Source organism: Chamaea fasciata, unplaced genomic scaffold, assembly GCF_029207755.1.
Source record: "Chamaea fasciata isolate MVZ Bird 193981 ecotype frontalis unplaced genomic scaffold, bChaFas1.0.hap1 SCAF_12, whole genome shotgun sequence".
In the NCBI taxonomy this organism is placed as follows: domain Eukaryota; kingdom Metazoa; phylum Chordata; class Aves; order Passeriformes; family Sylviidae; genus Chamaea; species Chamaea fasciata.
In genome coordinates, this window is record NW_027094097.1 from 18,365,753 (window position 1) to 18,386,889 (window position 21,137).

The 21,137-nt window shown below is 42.6% G+C and overlaps 1 protein-coding gene across 2 annotated transcripts in view; it reads left to right on the forward strand.

The window, feature by feature from the left end:
* CHST8 (carbohydrate sulfotransferase 8) overlaps window positions 1-21,137 on the forward strand; it is a 181,286-nt gene that overhangs the window by 17,068 nt on the left and 143,081 nt on the right. The window contains exons 1-2 of one of the 2 annotated variants that reach the window (XM_066194894.1): window positions 6,733-6,774; window positions 8,077-8,194. The exons of the other annotated variant lie outside the window; for it this stretch is intronic. The gene's annotated coding sequence lies outside the window, so the exon portion shown is untranslated. Of the gene's footprint in view, window positions 1-6,732; window positions 6,775-8,076; window positions 8,195-21,137 lie in introns of those variants that run through there. 2 annotated transcript variants of the gene reach the window in all.

The window sequence follows — 21,137 nt, forward strand, 5'->3', positions numbered from 1 at the left end:
ATTTCATTGTGCCTAAGTTTCTTCATCTGTAAAATAAATCCTTCAAATACAATTGGATCAGCTTCATACAGCAAATTACATCTGATGCTGAATCATGTCTTTTATCTCTCTATCTGTCTGCTTATTTTTATTGTGAGCTCCTCAGGGCAAAGATTATCACTTGAAGTCTCATATAATAGAAGTGTCTTTAGCGCCACAGATCCCGTTCTCGGGGACTGGAAGCTTAGTGTAATAAAAATAAACAAATGTGATCAGCCACGGGAATTAAAATAAAGCATCCAAACCAAAGAAAATCTATACTTATGACCTTCTCTCATGAATACACTGGCCCCAGAACAGACAGACAGTTTAGATGCATCCCTGGGCAGATGTAAAACACTTCGTTGTTTGGCCAATTGGATGTGTTAAGAAAAGCTTCCGTGCCACAGAAGAGCCATGGAAGAATGAAATAAAGACCGTAGTCTAGGAAATGTTTCAATGACCTTAAGGCTTTGGGAAGGAACATTAAAATTCCTGAACCTCTGTTTTCATTTGTAGGAGGAGGTTGGCTAGTCTAAACATATCTGAGCTGGAGAAAAATTGGGGGAAAAAAAGGATTTTTCTGGTGACACAGACACAGGGGGGTGGGGTACCTGGAAAAGAGAGCTGAGAACACAAACAGGTCTGCCTGTTTCCAGAGCCAGGGCTACCAGCCAGGTGTTGTGGCATACCCACATAACATAGAAAGACTTATTTCAAAAGTACTTTCTTAGAAGGCAGAAGCTAAAATTTTGTTCTTACTGAAAATGTCATCTCCTGATACAGAATAGAGATACAACCTGAGGAGAAACATGATAGGGATTTGGTCTGCTGAGCAGTTTCAGAGCATGTTTACCATACTTCATCTGGTCAAAAAACTGAAGAATGGTGAAGATGGAAATATTTTCTTTTTTTAATGCCTAGACTTGCTGGGTTTGAACATTATTTGCAAATGAATACAGAGAAGATAATAGGCTTATTAGACTTTAGAAACACACTTGAAAACTGTGGGGGGAGGTAAGGGGTCATTGAGGTCAGTCCCTTCAGGTTAAACAGGAGCTCTTCGCTCAGGCAAAGCTCAGTGTCTCCTATTCAAGTCGGTTGCAAGTGCAGAGCCCAAGGTTGTGTCCTAATGATAAGCTCGTGATATATTGCTCATTATTTTTCATCCATATTAAACTGATTTTGTTCCCAGAAGAGGTCTCTGGGGTCAGCAGATGCCCCTGATTCCCTTCAATGGCATTAACACCTCTGTGTTGTAGTCTCAGCAATTCTGCTCGCTGGGCCCACATTTTAAAGAATATTATTTTCTTCCAGAAAAACATTTCGGTTCTTGCAATCAGTGCTTGTTTCTGTAAATTAAGGAATGAATTGTGCCAAATTGTTCTCCTCTTCTTCTCTCTTCTAGGGCTATTTGCAATGTCTCTTATGCTACTGTCAGTACATCCACTGCGTGCTTTACAGGAAAATGAAATCATTACACACAACACAAATTGCTAGACCTCTTTCATAATCACACACACTTAATTGGCAGTAAGCACCAAGATCCCTGTAATACATGCAGTAAAACGTCTCTGACTCATTTTTTTCTCCCAGGTTGAAAGGTCAATGAGAATATTTTTCTTTAATTTGACAGGCACGCAAGAAATAATGCAAGACTCATTTATGGTCAGGTAATGCACAAAGAAATCTATAAATCAAGCTAAGGGGAATATTAGATCATGCTCATATCTGAACCCATCTGGCTTAGTTCACAAAAGAATCAATATGAGGCAGAGAGCTCAGTATTACTTGTGATTTATGCTCTTGCATCTAAGGGGAGAAACATTTGCAATTTTTAAGTCTCTTCATCTGAAACAAAAGGTGAAAAAGAAACTAGAGTTGGCCATTACAACACATGCAATAGGTAAGTGATCTGGTGACAGATTACAGCTGCAGGGGGAAGGGACGGTTCATTCTACTTAATGACTGAGCACATTGTTTTAGGATTTTCATCTCCCCCCCAAAATGTATCAGTACAGAGCTATTAAGAAAAAAACTTGGCTAGATTTACACAAGTTTGATATTTGTAAATGATTTGCAATTGATAGTGCACGGGCACAGTACTGTTAGAAAATACAGCGTATTGTAACAGTTTTCTTCACTGTCTTCTTTCAAATACTACTTTCACTAATAAACCCCACACCTAAAAACCTGGCATGGCTAAATATTAATCCTGCCCCATACACCATCGTATACCCATAAGCTTTTGATCCTTTTGTGAACACCCAGGATTTACATGAAAGATTTCTACTTCCATAGTACATCTCTCAACTAAATAAAATCTCCAGTTGGCCTCGAGTTGAGCCTCCCCAAGAGGCAGGAGGAGGAGTGTCAGACGGCATTGCTGAATGCTGCGCCAGTGCATGGGGTGGGAGGCAGAGATCTCACAAAGCAATTAGGGTATGAAAAACACTCTGCAGTGATGGGTGCCATAAAAGTGTCAGGGGAACTGGGGCAAGTAAAACATCCATTTCAGCTTCGGTGATTTGTTTTACATACAGCACTGATATCCTTCATACAAATACCAAAATGCAGTTTAATTTAAATCTCTGAAGCCATTTAGACTAAAGTGAGAGCCTGACATATTTTTCTCCCACCTAATGTGTACAAGAAGAATCAATAATTTTCCCAGTATCGTTTGATAAATTATTACATCAGACATTATTGATCCAGTCAAAGAAGAAAGAGGTTAAAATAATGGAAATCAGTTGGTTGTGATTAGAAATGCTTGGGATATTCATTTGGAAAAGGTTGATAACTAAAGTCGTCTATGGGCTTTACACTTACTGATTTAATAAATAGAATAAGCCTTGCTGATCCAAAGCAAGGTTACTTGTATAGGTGTTCCAGGGAGTTGTGTTGCTGAAAGCCAGTCTATATGTCTTCTGTATGTGTTTAAATTATATTTTAGTTCAGCACACTGAAAACATTCATTTTAAACATCTGTTCCTTTCAGCCACAATTTTCTACTGCACTTTGCTGCTGAGAACCCTTAGACTTCGTTCTGGCAGTAGGCTTAGTACGCTTTCGGGTATTTATTTTAAAGTTTTTCATATGTTTGTGTCATTATTAGTAATGAACGCATTCATTACTTTACACACACTTTATAAACACTGGGAAGGCTCCAAGAGCCTCCCACGCAAGAGGCAATTGTGTTGGGGCTGTGGGACTCCTGCTTGGGTATGTCCTTCTAGCAGAGAATTATACGGTGCTGCACATTTCAGTCCAAAATTCTCCGAAATGTTTTCAGAAATCTACCTGGCAGTTAGCAGAGATGATCCTGCAGGCCTGGAGGCGTTGTCTGGCACTGGCCTGGCAGCGCAGAGCCCTCCGCACTGCACGACCAGAGGCTGCCCCATCGCTCTCTGGACACACGAGAGAGAGCAAAAAGGAGGTGGAATGGGATTTACCTGGGCGGGACACAGTCAGGATTCAATATCCACAGCTTTCTCTCCCCTTATCTTCGTAACACTGGAGTCTCTTCTACTTTGGGCGCCCCCCACATCTTTCTTTGTTCCCTCCCTAGCTTTACTCTCCGGGCGCTATTCCCCTGGCTGGGGTTCAGTTTCCTTTTTTGCAATCTCAGCCTTCCATTTCCGTGCTTCTGCTGTTACCGTGGTCTGCAGCTGCCTGTTCTCCATGAGGCTCCTGCCGCACACACGCCGAGCCGCGGCCCTGTCTGCCTCCCCACGGCCGCGGCTCTCCGGCAGCGCCCTCAGGAGCCCCGGCCCGGCCCGCGCCTCCCTGCCCGGCGTGTCCCTCCCTGCCCGGCGTGTCCCTCTCTGCCCGGCGTGTCCCTCCCTGCCCGGCGTGTCCCTCCCTGCCCGGCGTGTCCCTCCCTGCCCGGCGTGTCCATCCCTGCCCGGCGTGTCCCTCTCTGCCCGGCCCGCGCCTCCCATCCAGGAAGCAGTGGAGCAGAATGTGTTTCACCTGCTCTCTCCCAGGTGGCACGTCCCTCCCTGCCCTGCCCTGCCCGGCCCGCACCGCTGCCCCAGCCTGGCTCGTACCGCCCTGGCCCTAAGGGCACGAGGCTTGGCAGCGGCCTGAGGGTGACTGGAAACCGGCTGCAGCAAAGACAAGGGCTCGGCTCAGCTCACCCCACGCCTTGCAAGGATTTTGGATGCTCTCGGTAAGAGCAATACCTGCCAGCTGCTTGTGAGGAAGCAGTGGAGCTGAATGCGTTTCACCTGCTCTCTCACGGGTGGCATTTTGCTGGTGCCCATCGGAGCAGGCCGGAGCACTGCCTCTGGGAAGGGCAATTTAACTGAGCGTACAATATAAGTATTACTACCATGGCCTGGAATTGCAAAAGGGAGCCGGAGCTCTGCCACGTCTCTGGGAATGTGGGGGTTGGTCACATCCCATCCACTTCAAATGTCCTTCTAGCACAGGAAATGTGTGTGTGTGTGTGTGCAGATATGGCTCGTTGAAAGTTAAAATTTTTTTATCCTATCTTCTTTCCTCACTTGGAATTATTCCAAAATTTCTCTTGAGCATGAGAAACTAAATATGCTTTCCTTAAGGTCTTTAGAAATTCCTTGCTGTGGTTCTGGTGTAATAAATACCAACTGACATTTGAGTTGACAGTAGTTACAAAGCCTGGGCCACACAGGACTGCAGTATAGTGTGAAAAATTAAAACATCTGTAGGTACTGCTTATTTGCTGCAAGTAGAAGGAGATCCTGAAAAAGAATTCTATATTTCATCCCAATCATCCTTCAGCATGGCCAATGCCTAAAGATACGTGTGTTTTCCCTTGCCAGCAGCACATCTAGCAGGCATAGAAGCTGCGTAGGAGTTTTATAACCAGGGTGACAAAAGTCATCTCCCAGACAGGTAGAAGATGATACAAGTTCTGTGGCACATGACAGGATAGATCATACCTGCTCTGCACCTATTTGAAGGTACAATAGCAGAGCACAACGAGTTACACTGGCTAACTCAGTGTGGCAGCATCACAGCCTCTCTGCTGAGTTATAGTTATGAATCTCTTCTAGCCAGTACGATGCGACTTTTCCTTCTGGATAAGATCTGGTATTTTTATCACCAGCTCTATAACAAGACACCTGGACCATCATTATCCCAGACCAACTTTATAGGGTTTTTTGCCTGCCCAAATTGTTTCATCTTAGACCTCACCAGAGGGAGCAGTGTTAGAATGAGAAGAGCTGGCTGGGGTGAAAGAGAAGAGAAACACTAATTCCCAGTTCCTGCACATGCTGCAAGATGAAGCAGAGTCCTCTGAGTTATTGCAATGGGACGTGGCAAAGCTTTCTGGTCCTTTCTAAACAGCCCAGATTTCACTGAGCTGAGGCCAGGCTGTGAAGTATAAAACAGAGAGGGCTTTAAAGGGCCATTTCTAAACATTTTCTTTGCTTTCCAGGCACCGAGTTCAGCTCTGGACATTTATGTGCAGTAGTGGTTTAGGATTAGATTAAGAAGTATTTCATGCCTGGGATTACACCCAAATTCAGGGAAGTTATTTCAGATATCTGAGGAGCAGTCAGCCTGAAGCAGAAAGGCAGCTGTCCTGTGTGTGGTGAGGTGCCAAGCCCTGAGCTCTTAACGAGGCACCAGAGAGTCATTTGGTGTCCCTCACCTGAAAAGAGATATGATTTCCCCAGCGGAGATCCTGGTATTTGTACTACAGTCAGGTCATAATGTTTGTCTCTCTGTTAAAATGGCATATTACTCCCAAGGCTGATATCTTTCTGGCCACAGAGGCTAAAGTAGAACTTCTTGTTCATATTTTATGTGTTTTTTTCCTGCAAAGCTTCACTTCTTTGTTGTTTCTTATTTAGAAACTCTGAGTTATGTAAATAAAATGTGTGACTTTTGCCTTTCCAGGGGCTGGAGCTAAGTTCATGCAGAGCAGTGCCAAGGAGCAAACAGGGTTAGAGCACGTTTTAAATTGCCATTCTCTTGCTTGTAATTTATTCTTCCTATCTCTAGCATTCCTCTGCAGAGATATTTATAAAAATAGGTGTTCCATGCACTGTATATCACAGGTTTATTTAGGATTGTTGTTGAAGATTTACACTGCTCAAAAGAGCAGTCATAGTAGATAATTCCATTTGCAAGCTTCAACAAAGTGTTCTGGGGAAAGTGCTGTTATCACCGTGAAGAATTTTAATGATGGCAGGGTTTACAGACGACTTCTTTGGCAAACAAGGCTGCAGCAAGATAACTCAGCAAGTTCCTTTGCCAGTGGTGGTTTTGTATTTTTGCTGCTGCCTGTTAAACACACCTTACATCCACCCCCCAACCCTCTTCAGAAGTTTCAGCACCTTGTCTACCCTGCAGTGCTAACCTTCCTAAACATAAAACACCTCTCAGGATCTCACCTAAAAAGGTTGCTGGGCACCTCAAAGACCGGCCACTGCTTCTTCTCTTATAAAACTTCCTCGTTAAATAAATGTTTTGGCTTTGCCATTGCAATCAGGACCATAATAATTTTACTAATAACCTAATATAATTCAATGTGATCACGGGAGACGCTGGGTTAAGGTACTTCTTACTTTCTGGGAGATTCTTCATTAATTCACAGCTTGCTGACCACAAATTTCACTATTGCAATAAATGAGTACTGTGTTTTAGTGATCCATTACCAACTATTGGAGGGAGTGAGGAAGAGAGGAGCTTGCAAGTTGGTAAAACCCTTCACCTCATAGTCCTCACTGACCAGAGAACCTCCCTACGCATTTACACCTGCAGGTGGGGATGCCAGTGATATTCTTGCTATATATTTCATGTAATATATAATGATTATGTGTCATATATTGCACGTAATATGTAATGATAATGCAGTGCTATATATTGCAGTTATCCAGCTTAGATTCCCTTCCCTACAGACAAGCTGCTTTTCTGTGTCACAGCCTTGGTGAGCCCTGAGAAGCCACTGCCTTGGCCACCTCAGGTCCCAGTGCTGCGGGCCATGCCGCTGCTGGACAGGGAACCCAGTATCTGTGGCTTCCCTTCACAACCATTCACTGGATTCTGGAAAAGGGAATTTTTGCTGCTCCTTCTCTCGTTGTTCCTTTTCAGCAAAACCATCAGATTTTGGTGTTGTCAGTCTGGCATTCCCTCATTAGCACTAGAAAAGCTCATCAGTGTAATTCTGTGTATATTGCACTGGGAACCTTGCAAGATGCCGCAGAACTCCCCTGTGATTTTTTTTCTTTTCTCTCACCGTTTTTATGTTGTCAGCTAGAACAAAAGAAGTTTCAGTTAATTATCTGTGTATTTGCTGAAACCACTAACCTACATCCCAGCTAGCACTAAACAGTTGCTTGACTGAAGTTCTTGGCAGATTTAAACACCTTCTGGTCGTCAGTTTAAAAACATCTATTCCCGTTTTGCAATTTGCATATTCAATTTTTTCTTATACAAAAATAAACATTCTACTTTTTCACTATTCTCCGGTACCTAAGGAAAAGGAGGACAATTCAGTAGCTGGAAAACTAATCTGAACCATGGAAGGTCCAAACTTGTCCTCTTTTTGCCCACAAATTTCCCACTTCTGTAGGCAAGTTCTTCAGTTTGCTCTGCCACAGCTTTACCTTTGTAAAAGGCAAGCAACAGCATTGTTTTCACAACTACAGATTGTGAAAATCTCAGCTATTACAGTGACAGGAACGGGGCAGGTGATGAAATAGATAAACTGTACTGTAAGAACAGAACATGGAGGCATTTAATCTGGTTTAATGCTTTGAAAATATATTTATCTCCATGAATATGGCTTTCTTTTGATGCCATTCTGTTTTGATGCACTGTTCCTTAGCTGAATCCATTTCCTCAGCTCACTTCACTACCCAAAGGATAGTGAGAAGACAGCTCAAAGACACTATGCCAATGTAATGCAGCACGCAGGGTGAGATGTCTCCGAGTATTAACTTGTTGAGTAGAACCACCACCAAACAGCAAAACATAGCCATAGAGTTTCAGGAATCATTTCTTTTGCACAGTAGCACGTGACATAGCTGGAACTCAATTAATGTTTCCACCGTTTTTTCATAGATCTGTGCCTTGCATGGAATATCCAGACAGATCACGTGCAGAGTCACAGCCACCTCACTGACAGATACGAACTGAATGTCACCAGCTATGCGCCCACCATTTGTCCTCACCCTTGATGGTAATTAAATGTGAGGTTTTTCTCCTCTTGGGGGAAAATTAAACAGCTGCAAGATGTGGAGGTTTTATCATGTCTGTGGAGGCAGAGGGTTAAGATGTCTCTTTTCTGGCAGATAATTGCTTAGCTTAATGAGGAAGTTTTGTAGTATTTTTAACCATTGCTTCTGAGCCTTGTTTAGTTATTTGCATATGGCATCATCAAGTTAAAAAGAGTGTACACATTCAGCACTTCTTCTCAGTCTTGTATTAGACATTAATGGAAGAAGCTGAGGATAGGTTTCTTGCTAATGATGATGGAAAATTAGTTTCAAAACCCCAGAGGGGTCTTGCCAAGATACACCAATGATAAATACGGGTCCAAGGAGAGAAATTCAGCACAAAATATTGCCTAGGCTCTTTTGGACTGTTTCTCCTTTTCGCATTTAATTTTGTAGTTATGAGGGAGGATGGCAAAGAGTAAACACAGAAGGTTCTCAGAGATTGCAAGACTGCAATACTCCCAGCAAGTCAGCGAGGCTGGTAAACAGCGCAGGCGAGACAGCGAATGCCAGCATGGCATATACAGTAAAGGTTACACGCCTGGAGACCTACAGCAAAAGACAGATTCATGACTTTTTTTTAAGTCTTGAGCTAGCAAAAAGTTGCGTGTCTGGAGAGGAGCAGCGCTTTATGCATTAGTCATAACATTTTGAAGGGCAGCAAATCCACAGGCAGGAGCACAAGAAAACAGTTGCTAGTCCTTTACCTCTCATTCTGCAGGTGCAGCCTCCAGTTATCCCCAGGCACCTCAGCCAAACAACAAGGACCCAGTTCAGAGAGGACCATGCTCTAGTTGCACTCTGTGCTACCCTGTGCTTCAGCATCTCATTTGCAATCTTGTGTATTCGCTGATAAGGCTGTTTGAGTTGGGTGGTTGTTTTAAGTGTGAGGGGAAGAGACAGTGTTGATCATTAGCACTGACTGGTTCAGTCAGTGGTGAGCAGTCATGCGAGTGTGTAATACAAGTTACATTTGGCAGTAAGGGATCTGTTTGCCCAACTTCATGTGTTTTCCTGCAGCTAAATTGGGAAGAGCTGCAGGAGGGAGGGTCAGGTGATGCTGCTGACATGGCTCAACCATTTCAACACATTGGATAGGTCTTCAGTTTGGGGAGTTGTTTATTTTCCTGAACAATAAACTCCTAATTTTTTTTGTTTGAGGACCTGCATAGCTCTACAGATACATAAGTCTATGGTAATAAGGCTGCTTTTTTTTAGATGATTTTCAGAACAGTTCAGATATAGCCCAGATACACACTCAGCTTGAGCATTCCTCCACCACACAGCTGCTGCTCATTGCCTACACTTGCTGTTTGCATTGTCTCCAGTGTCCCCTGGGTTATCCCTTTGATGGCTTTGACATTAAACACCTGAACAGTTGCTCAATATACAGAATAGAAAAAAAAAAGGACGAGGCAAGATGGATAAAAGATAAAAGGAGGTGACAAAGAAGGTAGCTCTAATGGTTCAAACCAAAATAGCTCTTTATATGTTTGAGCAGGTCCTTGAAACACAAATGCATCACAACCAATAGCCATAAGATGCACAGTTTGCTTATATTAGTCTCAGTGCTCTCGATTCACTTTGTTTTACTGATGTCCAGCATTTTACACACAATTATGATTTTGTAGTTACAGTTTAGTTATGTGGGAAAGAGGCTCTAAAATGTTCTTGTCACACAGTGTGTGCTGGAAGCGTGTTTAAACCAGAACTAAGGGTTTGAAGAGGTCTCAGGTCCTCCTTGTTTTGCAGTCAACATTTAGCAAGAATAAAAGTGTGATGCTACTTTAAAAGAGTGCAAAATTCACCTGTAGGAACAATCAATAAAATATATTAATGATTTGGAAGAAAATGTAATGGATTGGAAGCTGTGAAAAGCCAGAATGGAATCTAAAGCAGTGCACTTAACATCCCTGTTACACCTGAGTAATTGGGGGATCTGACACTGGTCTAGCCACTCTTAGGTACACGCAGCAAGACAATATTTGGGCAAAGCTGTCGTTTTCCCTGTGGTGCATGTACATAAACTAGTCACTGTTAGCCCTGAAGAGGGCTGCAGAGCTGCAACATTGCTATCTGGAACCACAGGAGTTCCTCTGCTGGCCTCTGCAGTTTGTTAAATTAAACTTTTACAGTAAGATGTGACATCCAGAGCAGTACAGTGAAGTTTTCGTTCTAACCACAGCTTAGTGCTGGTGATCAGCCTACACACTGCTAATTGCAAGTGGGCTAGAAATAATGCGCAGCCTGACTTGACTTTTAAAAAGTGTATTTTCCTCAAATCCTACACTGTTTTTCCTCTATCAGAGTCACACAACCATGAAGTGTCATCTGATGAGGCAGCAGAACATAAAAGGTATAGATTTCAGGCTCTGGATGTTTTCATCTTTTCAAGATGAGTAGAGGCATCAGTCTGAAAAGAAAGTTACTGAGGAGACAGAAGTTGCTTTTGGTGAACTTGAGGAAAACCAGGCCAGTGGCAGGATTTCCATGGGAAATCCACCCCAGCAAAGCTCAGCTGTGCTGTTCTCAGCAGCCCATCCCTCTGGTGGGAGCAGAGCCCACACCCAAGTGCAGACACGCTCACTCCTCCTTAAGCCAAACCATGTCGTCAGGAAGTGCAGAATTGGCTCTGTCAGCCACTCTTGCTGAGATTAGAGGGCACAAAATCTGGTGTGTACCTTAATTTAGTCAAGCTAAAAGGTGTGGAGTGACTGGGCAGCATCTCGATCAAAGTAAGGGAAATTTAAGGACGGCTACTCTTCCTTCTTAAAAACCAGACCTCTCTGCTGAGAGGTTTTATGGTGTGCAGTTAGTGTGGCAACGTGGTATGGCTCCAGGTTTTTTCCTGGAGGCTGGAGCCCTCAAGAGTGTCTTGTATCAATACATTTTGGTGTCCTTAAGAGTGTTTTGCATCAATATATTTACCATGCAACATGTGTGTATTATTAAATCATAGTAATATTCACAATATTATTTTTGGCAATATAGGACACAGAAATTATCTTTGTCAAGGAAAGCATCCCTTGCATCACAAAATTATGACCAAACAAAACATTTTCATAAAGGTATAGTTTTGTTAAAAAGCCATTTTGGCCAAGGAAATTGACTTGCTCTGATCAAAACCACAACACTATATAAAACACAGTATAAAATAACAGAGGTGAGTACACTTTTGTGGGCACCTGAGCCTAAAATGGTGAAACAAGGTTACCTCTCAAATGAAGGAACTCTAGGGCACTTTCTGTCACCTACCTACTGGTCTACCCATAGAAGGGAGAAATCACACTAGAGAGCACCTGAGTCAGGTAAAGAAAAATCAGTGGCATTTCATTTTTCTGTTTTAGTGATTTCAAGTGTTCAAAATTCTTTAATGACACTCTCCAAAATAATGAGGTTTAAAAATAGTAAATGTCATGAATGCTTTCTGGTTTTTATTCCATAATCAAAGTAATTACCACACTATTTAAGGTTAAGTGCCTTATTATTAATCTTTCATTACCTGTGATGGAATTAAGGGCCAGAAGCATTCAAACCTATAGGCACTTGCTAGCTGGCTACTACCTCTTTCTTAGTACAAGCATCACAACTCTGTCATCTCCAGGGACTCTAGCAAAACATTGGCTTTTGTAGCATGACTGGAAAGGTACCAAGTTTGGGTTATTTTCAGTCTGTGGGAGTAAGTTCCAGAAAAAGAGCTGGTTGGGGAATTCTCCAGCAGAAGGTTTTTCAGCAAGAAAATGCCCTTTTCGCACAACCAATGTTTTCTATGTGGAAAAAGAAAATTTTTAAAAATACATTTTTCCCTGGGAGAATCAAAACAAAAGCTGGCCCAGCTGCTGCCTGCTACACACTCCCCAGTTCCACTTTGAGCAAAAAGTGAGTTTAACAGCTGCTTCCCAGGCAGGCTGCTGGAGGTGAACAGTCCCCAGCTCTCTGTCCTCCTGGCATGTGCCAGCTGCAAAGGGAGAGGAGCAGGACCAAGTGGGGAGGATTAGAGCTCTCCACATTCCTGGTGAACCTTTGCCAGTTCCCAGGCTTGCTGCAGAGCTCTCCAACACAATGAAAACACTATTTCAGGGCCCAAGAAATTAAATTTTTCTGAAAACCCATTTCTACAAAAATGTCACTTTGACATTTTGTCCTGGTTCAATACACCTGTTTTTCCTGGGGAAGGGAGTTTCTGTTTTTGAGATGATTCTGCCCACGCATCGCAGGCTCTGGGGAGGCCCCCCTGCCACCACTGCTGTGGGTGTAAGGAGGACACAGTGGCTGAGTGACCCTGCTGGCCACAGCCATGGCCATGGGGAGGAGCTGTCCCAGAGGTGAGGCCTCTGCAGAGCTGCTGGGGGACCTGAGTAAGCAATTAACAAACCGGCCTTGAAATACGAGCTGGGGTCACAAGAAAAGCTCAAATCCCTCTCTCACCAGAGTTATGAAATGTTTATTCCAACCACAGCATAGAAACATGGGTTTAATGGCACTTAAATATATTGGTGTCTTACAGCATCCTAGGACATGAATATATTCATCTCTTTGCTTAGTCGCAGGAAATTGCAGTGATGGATTGACATCATTTTGTAATTGCATGCGATGCACAACCAAAACAGAGCTCAGGCAGTGAGCTGCATTCTAACTAAATGTTCACTATTTGTTAATAATGAAAGTTCAGCTAGCTTGATATAAGAACTGCATACATAGGATCAAATATTAATTTATTATGCTTCAGTTGAGATTTTTAAGGTAGTCTGATTTTCCTTGAATGCATGTGTTTATCATTATCAGCCTGAACACTACTAGCGCTCTTCAAGATTTCTCGCTGAAAAGAAATTGAGCGTGCAAATACTCTTTCATCATAATCACACTGGCTGTGCAGGGTAATTCATAAAAGAGCCAAAAATATATTGAAATTCAATATTATTTTGGTCCAAATCAATATTAATAATTGTTTGTATTTTAAAGTGAAATTTACAGTTGAAAAATGTACAGAGATCAGCCCGTAGTTGCTAACACATCAAATTTTCCTATTAAACTTAAAGGTACAGTAATTTTACTTCAAAATGTTTCTTATAAAGCAAAAGAAGGCATTGATCTGTGAAAACAGCTATCTATTATTTATATGAGCAACATTAGAACAGATTTTAATTATAAATGAGCTGAAAGGTCAGTAACTATTTTATTTTTAAGGTCTTGATTTTAAATTGGGATAGCTTAATAAAAATATTTATGTGGGACGGCTCCCAGTGGACAATGCACAGAAGGATTAGGCACAAAACAATCTACAGTCAAACCCAAATACTATTGGTACCTTTTACAGAACCATTAAATGTGAGTGAATACAGTAAACTAATAATAATTTCTTTAATCTTCAGTCAAAAAATCATAGAATCATAGAACAGTTTGGAAGGGACCTTAAAGATCATCTAGTTCCAAGCAGATTTCAGTCTAGTTCCTTCCAGGTTCTATTGAGTATGAATGCCTCGATTTCAGTACCAAATGCAGATAATTTGAGTTTGCAGTGATGTTGTCTGAGCCCTCAGCCAGAATTTGATCATTGTCAATCCACAAGAAAGGTGGCACAGGGACGGGGTGAATAATCCTGTGTGGCACAGGGCTGCCCACACCACACAGGAAAAGATCTCTGGTTTGTATTAGATTTACTGCTTCAGTGTCTGGGCCCAGCTCACCAATATGGTGGTGTCTCAGCAGTACAGCCAGAGCAGTGCTGCTGGGGAGAGGAATGCCAGAATGCCTTTTTTCCCTCCCCAGGAGGAGTCCTCTGGGCCACAAATACTTTGACAGTTGTTCCATTTCCTGGAACAGGCACCATTCTGCCTGTCCACATCACAGCAAAAGGAGGGAGGAAAGGACTGAAGTTTTCAGGCTGTGTCTACCTTCTCCTCACTGAATGCAGAAGCTGAGAAGGGATGGAGTTACCAAGGCTGACGTCAAGTGCATGGAGTCAATAGAGTATGTCCATTCCTCCAGAGCCTCAATGGAACAACAGGAAGTTTGCTGGTGACATTTAGTGATCTCCAATATTTGCAGCACACAGGAATGCCTAGCAGCTACTTGCCTCATCTGTTCTTACTACAAATCACACAAAACATGCTTAAAAATAACTAAATGACAGCAAATCAAATAGTGATGTTCTCCCACTGTACCAGCATTACAGATCTGATTTTAAAGAGATTTCATGCCTATTCAGGATTGTCATTACAGCTCAATATCACAAATTGCATTCTGTTTAAAAGGCTGAGTAGTTGCCCTGAAATCCATGTGTTTCCTCTGGCTGCTCTAGGTGTGGAGTGTCTGAAATTCTGGTGCAGAGTAGCTTGCAGAAAAGGAAGAACTAGAAGTGTGCCACATGCAGGAGTCCAAGTTCCTTGTACAGTGCCCTTCATGCTGGTGTCTGCTCCCCTGCATAAACGGGACCTACAGACAACCTTGCAGCTCCTTTCTCACCCAGCCAGGCTTACACTGGGTGCAGCCACCTCCTCGGGAAGCAGCCCCGTTTCTGAGCACAGCCTGGGTCCCTCTGCTCCCTGGCTCTGTTGGCAGCTGAGCCCTCCTGTTGTTCAAAGCACGGCTGTGCTGAAGTTGCAGGTGGGATTCCAGCCCTGCCCCAAAGCTGACTTTGGCAAAAGGCAAACTTTTGGAAACACAGGGGTGTAAGGGTAGAGCGAAAGTTCAGTGCCCTGTGTAAGCAGTGCTCCACTATAACACCAGTAAACGTTGCCTCACACTGTCGTGCAGCTGGCGTTCTCTACCCCAAATGTTACAGCTCTGGCTCTCTGCAGCTCTGCCAGCTTGCAGATGCACCTGCCCTCACTGACCATCACACAGAACCACTTCACTCCTTGAAGTGATGGAAGAGTTTCCAGATCCTTCTCTTCCCTCATCCACACCTGGGAGATCTCTCAGTTTTCAGATCCCCCCTAGTCCCATAAGGCATGTGAGCAGGAGGGGCTCAGTCTGGGCCAGCCCAGGTGGATGGTGGCCTGTCACAGCTATGCCTCTGCACACCCAGCCACCTCCCCCTTCAGCACTCAGCAGCTTCCCTTTATATGCTGCAGTAACACAGTGACTGAATAAAAATAAAAATTCTATTTCCTGCTGTTCAGAAAGTGTACTTCAAGATAAAATGCAAATATTTGTTTCAGTTTGCTTTACTCTAGGGTAAAAGTTTCATTTGGATTCAAAATATAAAAGGCATTTTAAAGACAAAAAAAAGCCAGTTTCCCAAGTAGATCTAGTTGTAGAATATGTCTTCTCAACTGACTGCTTTGTTTTAACTGCCCAAATCAAGAACAAGAGAAAATATCTCAGCTTTGACATACAGGCATAGTCTAAGTGAAAAAGCACCTTCACTAAATAGATCTTTGATTAGGGAGAAAGCAAATTTCAATCATAAACTAATTACTCATCATGGCTAGAAGGATTAAGAGTCTGTATTAGCTGAGAACAATCAAATGTACACCATTAGAGAAGGTGCTAGAGTCAATAAAGGAACCCTCTCCACAGTCCTAGCAAAATGTGCCATTTCAGGGTTAGGAGGCCTATTTTGTTCTTCCTGTAGGAGAACATCACCACAAACCCACACAGTGTGAGTCAAGAGCTTGTTTTCCTTCTGCTTTTGCAGAAATTTTGGTGTATTTTGTTTCCTCAAGTGCACAATTAAAACCACCCTCAGTGGTGACAAAGGTTTTTAATTTCTAGGTTACAGAGACCATTTCACAGTTTTCTCTTTTTTTTTTTTTTTTTTTTTTCTGCTTGCTTGTGACTCTCAGATACAGATTCTCTGGTTCAGATACTTTTGTCCTTTAGAGAAAGGAAATACCATTGAGGAATCACAAAGTTCTACGCTGTATTACATTAATTATATTACCTATGGCACAGGTAAGCCATAATGTTGAGGAAGAGGGCCCCACACATATATATACATAAAACCACTCAAAATAATTGCTGTAAAAACTATTTAAATCTCATGCTATCAAGAGGTGTGGCATGGGAATAAAACTTTTACCCAGTGGATAGGAACAGATTAACTTTTTATACACACATACACATATGTACATGTATCAGCAGCTCATAAAATGTTTAAGTTTTGTCATCTTTTCCTCCTTAGCATAACACACCTAAAACTGCAAAGAAAAATTAATTTATAAAGGAAAAATTCAACTTCACATTTTCTTCATACTGACTTAAAGGAGGAAGGATGTCTGGGGTAATCACTTGTTTGGTACCCCTGGCAATCCATCCTATTCCAGGTACATTGTACCTTCTGAAAGAAGGCATTTTCATTTGAAATACCCAGGAAACCTATGGAATAGACAAATGAAGCAAGACAACTGAAGAAGAGTATAATATCACATAACTGTCATATGACAGTGCAATATCTAAAAACCCTTTGAAGATATGAGAGTTACTTTAAATAGAAGAGAGACTGAGGCAAGTGGAGGGAAGGGAAGCATTTCAAGCTGGACTGGAACGAGAACCAAGTGGGCAGCTGGATAACTAGGACTTTTCTGCTGTATTTTACAAGAAGTTAGTGTTCTCCACACAGCTTATTTCTATATGTAATATTGGATGTGGATAACATGCCCATAAATCCTGCTGCCAGGCAGTGCCTGGAAAGGTTGGGCTGCCGTGCAAACTGTGTGCCTTCCCCTCCAGTGTGGAAAAAGCTGGACAAGTTCATTATTGACATTCACTGTTTACACTGTCACTGTGCAGTTCCTGTGAGAAGCTAATTTGTAACACAGTAAAAAAAAAAAAAAAAAAAAAAAAAAAAAAAAAAAAAAAAAAAAGGTTTTTTCATTTCAAAGGCAAACTGCTTTTGAGATCATGTTTTAGTTTAGGAATACAATTATAACCCCTCGAGGATCTTGGAGAGGTGTGTGTTGACTTGCTAAGGCCCTGCTGCAGGACTGAGGAGATTAGTAACACATGAAGCCTGCTACAATTTGCACCCAGAAAGATAGGAAAGAAATCTTCTTGACTTTGAAAGGATTATTTTGGTTGTTTACTGAGTGCTGTCCCTTTTGGTCTTAAATTGTAGATGAAAGTGGAAACCAGAAGTGCCCACTTCCTATTGTGGCATGTGATGGAAGTGAGAAGAGCAGCTTTAGCAGATTTGCCAGGGGTTTTGAAATGGGAAAAAGGGGTCATACATTAGCACTCTTGACTTCAACCGCATAAAATAACACAGCTTTCTGCAATTATGCTGAAATTCAGGCTTTGGCACATTATATGGCTTTAATATTCCTTCTAGCACTGTGTGGGTCCAAAGGACAACACTGGTGTATGTGGGAGAGTAGAACTGGACCCACTAATACCTGACAAAACAAGTCTCCACCAGAGTAAAAGAAAGCCTCCTACCCCCCTTTTCACACTCTTTTGGGTAAATGGATTGATGTATAGGTTAGCAAAAGAGGCTGCTGTAATTTTCAGGAATCTCTTCCTGTCAAGAATTCCCCATTTTGCATAATTGGAAGACATGCTGAAAGCCAAGACATGTAATGACACCAGTGACTGGAGAATAGAGCTGGTAATAGGCAATGAGTTCTGCCTAATTTGCTGTCACGCTGCTGGTGTGCACTGGTGGCAGGTAGCAGTGGTGGTCAGCTCAGCATGTGCATTTAGGATCACTGGGAGGCTGCAGGAGAGGCTGTTTAGGCAGCAGGGGAAGAGATGTCAGCTCCTTGGGCTGGTCCCAAGCTCAGTAGGTTCAATCCACCCAGATGCCAGTTCCTGCCTCTGCAAGTGGTTCTTGGGAAAATGGAGAGTGTAAAGTAGTGCTGCACAAAGTCACGCAAGGCAGGTGTGCATTCCCTTCCTGAATTCCAGCTGCTGGACTGGGCTGTGCACCTGGCAGTGCTTAGGAGATACCCACTGGAGCCACCTGGGTGAGGGTTCATCATGGTCCTGAGGACACCAGGCTGAGCCACTCCTCTCCACTCAAGTGTTTCACTTCTGATTTAAAAGGATTTCAGAGCTGGAAAAACCCTTAACTTCTTTGTTGATTTCATCGAAGTAGGTTTCATTCCTTTCCCCATAGGAAGGGTAAATATGAAACCAGATCTTTTCAGAAGGGAGTTTTGGGGATTTTTCGGGAGCAGGATATTTTGAACAGCTTCACCTTTAAAGTTAGTATTTTACCTTACTCCAAAATGCTTCTTTTCTATTATTACACAAAGAAGAACATGACTATACATGAAGTCGATATAAGCCAGACAAAATGTTTTGATTTGAAATATCACCTGGAAACAAATATGGCCTTCCCAAATCTCTTTGGAAAATGGAACTTTTTGTTCTATTGATACATGAGCCTGAACACAGTGATAGAAAATACAGCACCCAAAGATGAACATTTGATGAATGGAAGCAGTCACAGGATTAATAGTTTCCTACTTCTTTCTATGTTGAAGAAGCTCGAGGATTTGGGGCCTAATGCTTAGGATTCATTTGCATTTCCTATTTCCAAGAAGTGCTGACAAATACAGAATAATATGACCTGTAGTATCTCCACCTCTGCTTTTGTAAAACTCCTGTAAAAGTTAGTTTTGCTGGTGAATATGAATGATGTTTATAAATCCAATCTTTACTGCTATAGATGTTACCATAAACCTGATCTAGAAGTCAGGGATACAACAGACTGGACACTTGAGTGATGGGAAAACTCAGTGCCCTGTCTTTGAAGGCATTTTGTCTCTTTAAGTGCATTGAAGCAAGGAAACACATGCTTGGCTCGGCTGCAGAGTGAAAAGTAGTTGTTGTTCATGCACCTCCTAGAAACAGCTAATGAGTCTGGAAGAGATCACTTCAGTGATAACAGTAAATTTTTTCCTCTGTTCTTATAGTAATAATATTCTCTTTTTCTTAATTCAGCTATTTGTCCAGTATGACTATCCTAGTCTCTAACCATATTATTATAGTTGATTATAGTTCATTATCTTAATAATGCAGAAAGTAAGTGCTTCATTATGATGCTTTTTCAGGACACCCAAAACAAAACCCAATAGAAGAAAAATCACGTCTCGCAGCTGCCAACAGTTCCCTGTTAAATTTCCCCAGATCAACTACAGGAGTGCTGAAATTTAACATGTATTTTTTATTGCTGTCAGGCAAATATTGACTTAGGAAAACATTTCTGCATTAAAAAGTCTCTCTCTCTCTGAACTGGCAATCCTACCAGTGTGTGCTTTATCTGGGGACAAGCCATCAGGGGTAAGACACGGCTGAGGCTGTGCCTGTGCACTGCCACGTTTCTCTGTACACAGAACCTGGACAGTGGTACCTCCCCAGAGCCCACAGCACCAGAGGGATGTCTCTGTTTGCTTCCCAGGAATGGCACAACCAGAGCTGCAGGAGTGCCCAAGCTGATCCCTGCTGCTCAGCACCTGGTGGTCCCGCAGCACACAGGCTGCTGATTCCTGAATCCCTGATTCCAAAAGACACCTGCATCCCTCTGCTGCTTTCAATAAACAGTGCTCTGCTCTGAGGCACCAGCCTGCTCTCAGCTGCAGGAAGAGCAGCTAAACCTCACACAGCATGAGAAATGAAGTTTACCATTCATATGTGAACCAGGCATTTACATTCATTCACAGGTGATTTGTAATTGTCCAATTTAGCAATAAGTAGTTTAGCGATTTGCAAAGAGTTTGGGTGTTTTGTTGACTTGCTGATGTGTGTAGCAACAATATATAATGCTAATGCTGGCATTAGTCTGTGTTCCCTTGATTCCCTGGCAGCTGCCTTGGCGCCTTGCAGTGAAGCCTGAGGAAGGGAGAGTGTAAAGGTGCCCTGGACCTTCACGTCTCTGGCACACCTTGATCCTTCCATTCCCCTGGTTCCACAGAGGAAAAAACCTCTTTTGCTCTCATCTTGGTACAGTGCCTTTCATCTTCAGGCTGATTTAGCTGGGCTGGTCACCAGCTCTGCAGTGGAGTGACAGCACAACAGCACCAATTACAAGGAGGGCCAGGCAGCTTGGGTTCTGCAGGGTGACTGCAGGTGAGCAGCCAGAGAGAGAAGTGAGGAGCTGTAGCAGCCTTGGACCCTCCGTCCCTCTTGCTCTCTGCAAATAGCCAAGCTCTTGTTAAGCAATTTTTGGCAGTGCTGTGAAAGCTGCATACCCTGATATCATGTTTTTCTAAGTCTTAGATATGCTACACTCATACTGACCTCAGCTGAAGATAACTAGCCTTTTCCTGGGGAAAAAGGGACAGCTTATCCTGCCACTTTGCTCTGCAAGGTTTTATTTTACTTTCCTGTGATGCATCAATGTGATTAGGGAAAGATGCAGTTCTCGATGGACCAAAGGCTGGCTCCTGAGTTTCTGCCTAAGGATTGCACCATGCCCTTAGATTGTATCTCATCAATGCTGTTCTTCACACTGACTTGGTAGCAGCAGACAAGGGAGAGAATATCATGTCTGCACCTCATGGATGAACAAATAGCCATGAGCTTTCAGACACCACCCTGAGCGCATCCTGGCTGACCCACCTCAGACTAGGGATCAAACAACACAGGTGGTGTCTTTCTTGGAGTGGTCCAGTGTTATGACACCAAACTGCTCACAGTGAGAGTGTTTGGTCATTAGGCCTCCAGGCAGAAGTTGCCAAAAGCAGACCTACATAGCACTACTTTCAGAGCCACTTTTGTCAGAAGATTTAAATAAATCTCTGCAGGGTCTTTCCATACTGCTTGGGAGCAGGGAGAAATTAGTTCTGCTTCTGTGTTTGTAAAGAAAAGATTTGCTAACAGAAAATTTTGCTGTTATATTCAAGTACTTTCCACAAATATATTTGGATTTTTAAAAATCTAAAACTGAACATATTTTTTGTTAACAGTCTTGCATTAATGATCCAACATCTATTCTCCTACCTGATGCTAATAATTCCT